At 44.0% G+C, this 7,300-nt stretch overlaps 1 long non-coding RNA gene across 1 annotated transcript in view; it reads right to left on the bottom strand.

Moving 5' to 3' along the window:
- Positions 1-637: 637 nt before the first annotated feature.
- Positions 638-7,300, bottom strand: part of LOC121674054 — a 7,856-nt gene continuing 1,193 nt past the window's right edge. Inside the window, exons 2-3 of the long non-coding RNA XR_006019427.1 lie at positions 6,835-7,129; positions 638-5,427 (exon numbers count right to left, since the gene is read on the bottom strand). This is a non-coding gene — a long non-coding RNA (uncharacterized LOC121674054). The remainder of the gene's footprint in view (positions 5,428-6,834; positions 7,130-7,300) is intronic.

Genomic DNA, 7,300 nt, shown 5'->3' with positions numbered 1-7,300 from the left:
CAGAGCATTCATTTGCATTTGTGTTCAGCAGACTATGGAAGAAACCACACTCTTAACACCTCTACTCTAGGGCAAAATGCTTGGAGACCACATCCAGACATCCAGGTGTCTGCTGAACTTCATGGGGTGTGGTGTCCAAGTTTGGGCTTGAATGCACAGCTAATTCCTACTTAATTTACAATAGCCTGAACCTCAGCATGAATGCCAACCATTGACTTCCTAGGAACCTGAAACAGCTGCCCATTTTGTACCTTGGGTCTATGTCTTAAAATTACTTTATTGCCTGCTGCAATCTACTCTGAAGCTGGAGATTTATTTCTAAAGGAGGCAGGGAAACATTATGTCACCAAACTACTTCCAGTCTTTTCCAGGATTACAAGTCAGGGAATGGTGGGTAGGTCTTGTGATTTCCATCCTACAATTTAAACCAGATGGGCTACCCTTGCAGCATAAACATTTAAGCAAGAAAAGCAAAAAAATGGCAGAAGAAGTTCTGTTTCCTGATTAACTGTGTTATTATGACTATTATTATTTATGCACATAAAGCTAGTTTACAAGATAATTTGATCACTATTTTTGATTCATCCCAACAAAATGTGGAGATTTTGTTTTTGCCGTACAATACTCCAGCCCTGTTGCTTGTAACAGGTACAGGGGCTAATATCTGTGAGCTTTCCCTCTTGAGAAAAAACAAGGTGAAGACACAAAATGGAGCAGCTCTTGCATAGCCAGAGCTACTGGGGTGTGAGTAGGACAGGAATTGTTGCAGGCAATGAGAGGGAGGATTTAACCTGAATCAAACCTCAAGACAAAAATGATGAACCCACAAGTCCACACTGTATTTTATTGTTTGTTGCCACCATGTTGTTTACTTGCAGTTCGTCCATTTTGATACAGGTATCAATACCTAAAAAGTATTGAATGTGTGGCTGGCATATTGAACTAACAGAACAGAGGTAAAAATCTCTTTCCTGTTCATTTACCCTTTAGATACATGAAAGACAAGACACTGTCAGAAGCAGAGGAAAAAAAGAGACCCAGATAATTAGATGCCACTCATCTCAGAACTTGAAAGCCAGTGAAATAACTAAGATGCTGTGAAAAAATATCTGCCATAATTAAAATGGCTGATTGGTGAGAGCTGCAGTGAAGGCCAGTGTATGGGGCCTTGCTAAAAACACTGGAAGGAGGCAGATTGACTTACCTGGGAAACTCAAAGCCAGATAAAGTTACATGGGAATTTCAAATCACAGGCTTGCAGGATGAATGCTTAGCTTCAGTGGCACACAGCAAATTAGCACAACACCAGAGAAGACCTGAAGCTGTTCCTCCACAGCCCTGGGCACCAGAAGATCTAAAATTGACATCATTTGCCCAAGCCATGTCTTGGGAAGCTGTCAGGAATAGCCATCATGGCAGGTAAAGCCCCAAATTTTGACAAATACCAAAGTAATAGAGATTAAGAGATTAATAGTCTGATTTTCACTCTTTTGACTTTAATGCATGTACTGTTCTACCCAGGTCTGAGGCACTGTGGCAGCCCAAAGCCTCTGAAGCAGATTTGGGGATGGAGTGGCTGAATTTGCTGAGCTGGCAAAGAGCACTGGGAGATCTGTCAGGACAGTTGCAGAAGCCACTTGGAGCAGCATTGTAGCACTTTCTGACTGTTCCTCAGCCACAGCAAACTGGGATGCTCTGTATTTTTAATCCATCTCTATGTTAAATATTTGCTTGAACCACCTAAGGAAGTGGTCTGTGCTGAGCAGAGTTACCTTTTGCTGAAGGAGACTGGTGCTGTCACACAGGGCATGAAAATGGTTCAGCAGCATCACTTCAGAGGCAGAGCAGAGCTACATCAAGGAGCAAAATCCTTAACCCTGCCCAAGTCAGACGTAGGGAAGTGCAACTGCCTGTGCTCAGCAGCATGGTGGGAGGGCAGCATGGAGGGTGCCATACTGAGAAGGATGAGAAGAGGGAGAACCACGGAGAAGGGAAAAGGCCTGGGAAGCAGATGCTAATGTGAATGAGGAAGCATAGTGAGCATCCCTTCGTCTCAGGAGAGACCTAGAACAGCCAGAAAAACTGATTGAATATTTGTGGTTGCAACCAAAGTAACAACCTGTAACTACTGTGTAAATTCCAGGATGACTGATCAAAGAATTGAAAAGGAAAACTAATTTTACAAAGCATTGAAAACTACCATGCTTCCTAATGATTCCTTCAGAGAGACAGCTAGGACTAACTTTGGAAGTAGCAGAACAGCTTCATAAATGTTTTCTGGTGGTTTTACATTATTCTAAATTCTGCTTCTCAATACTCATCAGGGTTTTTTTTCCCACTAACCATAAAGCATATGCTGTCTTGGATCCTGGTTACATGAGATTAACAGATAACCTTATTTTTCAGTCAATCTTTCAGCATTTCTGCCACTGGAGATCCTCTTCTACAGCTTCAAGTTGAAAAATCTTTGTGGCAGATTTGGCATTGCCTGTAATAATTTATGAATGTGATGTGTTGACATGTTTATTGTGTGCATACATTGAACTACTTCAACAGCTGGATTGTCAAGACGTGTACCCAGGAGAGAGAAGATGGATCCAGGCATACATTTTTGAGGAAACACTTGGGAAACAAAGCAAGTGCTCCTCACTGTGATGTTTTGGCTGGGCCCGTTAGGCTCACTGGAGAGATTTTCTGGGAGAAATGTGGGTGCCTGCAAAGCAAGACATGAAAGACCCCAGAGAATTTACAGAGGACCAGTTAAACAAGAAGTTTTTGCGAGCAAGATTCCAAAAAGGGTTGAAAGTGCTCAGATCTGTAGATGTTTAATTTAGTAGACGTTGGCAAGACTACAAGAAAAAGTGCATGTGAAATATTTTTTAACCAATATGCTTTATTGCATTGGTTAAGTGGCTCTTCTGTTTCAAAAATGTTTGGGTCGTGCGGGAAGGCTGAAGGTCTCTCTTCTCAGGTATGTGTGTGAGCTTGGAACATGCATAGCATATGTAGGCTGGAGCTTGAGTTTGGTATAGTATGTGGGAATCAGATTATCCCATGCATGGAAAGTTAAAAGCTCAAGGCCTGCTACAAGCAGAAGGCAAATCAGAAAGACCACTGGCAACCAGAGATATAGCAGTAACCATAAGAACACCATCATCTTTCTTATAAGCCCTTACATATAGATCTACTAATGACTTTTATTGAACATTTAAGCCTTAGCATTCAAGTGATTCATATTTGTTACAAAAAAGCTGTCCCATTAACACAAAGCACAAGCTGAAACAAAGCTAATGAGCCTTAATACCTGCAGGATAATTCAAAGTTTAAAGGTGGTATTAACAAAAATAAAATAAGGAAGAGTGGAAAAATCCAGTTTCACAATCACACTAGAGAACCTGAGTTTTTTCCTTTTGGATCATAAAATTAAATCTGTTGCTGAAGTGATTCTTACACTGTTACTAAAGTAGTGCAAGAACACATATATGTGCATAATTAAGTACCCCTATGTGACCATAAAAGGTCTGCCAAGGGGAATGTGAGTGGGACTTGATTCAGCAGCATGAAAGAAGGAATGCCATTACTGTAATCTCCCTGTATTTCTTTACTTTGATGGGGTTCAGCCTTATGTGGTAGAGTGATGGGGTGTACAGCACTGGCAATGGGAGTGTTCCAGTGCAGAGTCTGGGTTGTGTGCCCTGTGCATCTGAGACACAACAGCAAATTGACCTGGAACCGCACAGGTTTATCCTATGGAAATCATACCTCAAATCAGACACGCAAAAAACCTGAGGCAACCTGGGGCAGGTATATTAGATATACCTGAAAAGTTAGGTGAATTTTTTATTTATTTGCCTTCTGGTTTTGCAATGTCAGATACGAATGGTAAATGGGTAAGTAGAAAAAAGTCACTGAGTCCTGCCCTTGGAAACATGATCTAGCTTAAAGCGCTGGCATTTCAATCTTTGTGCTCAAATGAAGGGACCAAACAAGTTCCAGAAACAAACAGGGTAAACAGCACAGCTATAAAATGACATTTTGGAAGTAACAAAGGAGCAGTTGTATGGTGACCAACCTCCTACCACAGTTATGCTCAATTTCATGTGGCCCCCATTAACCACACTACCTGTCCTGGGAGTTCCCCACACATCCCAGTCTTGATAAACAATTTTGGAAGTAAAAAGGGAATGGGTATCAACATAACACAATGGAGTTGTGGGGCAGGGCACACACAGGAGCAGTGTTAACATCCCATGCAACACCTAGCTCCACTCCTTGATAAATAATCACATCTTGCTACAGCAAGACCTTGAAGAGACACGAGAGGTTTTACAGACGGACTTAGAGCTACTCAGTTGATGCAGTCAAGCTCCTTTTGAGCTGCCTCCCCTGTGAGACTGGAGTCTTTCCCAAGAGGGTTCCACGTGGCAAAAGGCCTCTCCTCTGTTTGACCCTGGAGCAAGCACCACATTGTGCTGGCAGCAGAGAGAAGGCAGCAGAGACATTTTCTCCTGAGGTAGGAGAAGAGTCACCTGTGCCCTGGGGCTGCAAACTCAGGCCAAGAGACAGAAATAATCCAGGCGTTGTTAGCTGGACAGCTTCGATTTACAGACTCTCCAGAAGAACAAGGCTTAATGAAAAACTCCAAGGAAAATTAGATAAAATGGACTGATGTGGACATCAGAAAACTTCTACAGCATAAATCATAAATTCTCCCCAGTTTGGAGAGAGGTAAGAATTTCATCTCCATTAATTTAATCTGGCAGATAGAGATAACAAAGCAGTGTCTACATGGGAGAGTTAACACTGCTTGGATTGATACAGAGAGACAAGATGCAGGCATAGGAAGAATGCATCTCTGAGAAAATTTCCACTATTAATATTTTTCCCTTGCAAATGTGGGTCTTCTAAAACACTCTTTTCTTTTGGAAGGATCTAAATGAGGAGGAGGTGGGAAGTAGAGCTACAAAGCATGTAAGAAAGCCTCAAATATATGAGTGGGAGGAAGGAGGAAGAAATGAAAGAATAATGAAGCTTGCATCACTGGAAGCAAACAACAGAAGAAGGGAAATGCACGTACTTGTGGCTAAATTTTGAAGGAACTTAGGCTGAGGTTTAAAACAGCAGTGGTTAGCATAGATGTAGGCACAGAGTAATTCAGATCATCTGATCAAAGAACAAAGAAATGTTAGAACTGATTTCATTAGGAAAAATACCTGCCTTAGAGTTAGTGGGTAACCACAGGAAAAAATGCCTTGTCTGTGTCGCTGATATGAAGTAGTCCTGCACAGGGTTATCAGCACCTGTAGTATCTAGGTTAATTACGAGACTTGGGCATGGATTTGGTGGGGCCAGGATTTTGCCCTTCATGGAGTCTCTGTTGGCATCTGTGAGATTTCCTCATGTGGTGATGATGTTGCAAACAGATACCTATATTTTTAAAAACAATTAATAGAAATCTTGTTATTAACATGGTGCCCAGGGTCCCCAGCTCTAGCTGCATCAATAGCTGAGCCCAAATGCTCAGCTACTCTTGGAGTGTTGTCACTAAAACTAAATCAGGCATTTCTACTTTGAGAGCTTCTCCAGTGGCCATCGCTCCAATGGTTACCCATCTGAACCAGGAAATAAACCTGAAAGAGGAGCCTGGGGTTGGGTTCATTCCACACCTTCTGATTTTTGTCAGTGCTTTGCTGTAAGAGCATTCAGCAAGCCAGGCTGATCTATCCTGACGCAGTCTTTGAAAATTTTGCAGAGCAGTCAGTAGAAAACTTCCAACTGAACTAAACGAGGAACCTGTGTGTCTTCCACAGGAATCCTGTGGGATGGGATTGTCTCTGACTCCGTGTCACCAAAACCACCTACAAAATGAAAACTGTAACTTTGCTCAGGAAACCCCAGGGTTTTATATTCACTTTGGAATAAACTGAGCCCATCCATCCATTGAAGAGGCGAGCATCAGGGAATCAACAGGAGGTTTTGCCATCTGCACAGACAAGCAATGCTCAGGGATATAACTAGGACCAAGATGGGGGCAGGGAGAAGTTTCATGCCAGCAAGTTTTACAAATGGAAAGACTATGCTGCTGCTCCAACCTGTACTGGCCTTTCAAAATCAACTTAGAGACAGCAAGAAAAAAGAGCAGAGGAACAATTTTTCTTTCCCTAGCAAAGCTATATTTGATACAGATGGAAAACCCCATTCATTTTATTTTTTCAAATCAAAATTCAGAGTTGATACTTTTTGTACATTGTTGTGCAATACGCTGGTGCAAAATCTGGGTCTCCTTGTGCCATGCCCACAGCAAAGCATGTTGATAAAGTGTTGGCAGTCCTGTGCAGTAGACTAGTGGAGTTTGGGTAGGCAGGAAAAAGAATTGGCAGAACACAGCTGTCGTTCTGTCCTAGGTCCAAGCTCCATGTCCAGGAAAGAATGTATCCCTTCGGGGAAAAGAAAAAATCTCATCCCATCCTGGACCAGCCAGTCCCACATTATGACAAAATAAATCTAAAAGGGTAAGTTAGGCTTTTCCTATGATCATTACAGCAATCGCATATACCTCGAGTTGTCACTCTACAGGGTTGGTTAGAGAAAGCTAACTTAAAATTAATAATTAAATGCCCTTTACAGGCTTGACAGTCTCCAGGCGTATGGCAGTGCTGATGGCACCAGCTCCCTCTGAGACCCTGCCAGCCTTTGCAATTGCAGACGGGCCCCGTTCAGCTCAAAGTTCCCCCTCACCTGCCTTCACGGCAGCGAGGCAGGACAGGCAGCAGGGAGAGGCTGGGGTGAGGGCTGCAAAGAGGCAGAGGAGCGGGCAGGTGGAGGTGCACGCACCTTTGGCATTGCTGGCTCTTCTGGCATGGGGAGTTTTCTCTGTTTTCAGCCGTAAATACGATGCAAGGAGATGCCAGGCCTCGCTGAGGCTCCCGGTGGGTAAGGCGGTAAAAAATGAACAGTTTTAGTTCTGCATGTCTCGTTTTTCAACGTGTAAAAGCCCGCCTGCGGTGGCACGAAGGCCGCTCCCAGTCGCAACGAGATGGCCAAGGAGGGCAGCCGAGGTGTGTGGGCACTCACTGGGGGTCGTGCCGCGACGGGCGGCCGGTGGGACAGCGGGCCCGAGAGGGTTCCCCTGAAGGAAAAGAGACAGCACGCGTGGGACCGGCATCCTCCGCCCGAGTCTGCTGCACACCCCGCACACCGCACACCCGGAGGAAAACACCCCCGAGGGAGTAGCACCGCTCAGCCCGCCCCCGCCAGCTTCCCGCTCCCGAAGTTTCCTTCGGGAAAGCCCGGCGCGGGC

Source organism: Corvus kubaryi, unplaced genomic scaffold (assembly GCF_017639235.1).
Source record: "Corvus kubaryi isolate FWS band 111438036 unplaced genomic scaffold, C.kubaryi_AGA036_p1.0 66, whole genome shotgun sequence".
Taxonomy (NCBI): Eukaryota; Metazoa; Chordata; class Aves; order Passeriformes; family Corvidae; genus Corvus; species Corvus kubaryi.
Note: the sequence above shows the minus strand (reverse complement) of the source record. Positions and strands in the feature narration are given on the sequence as shown.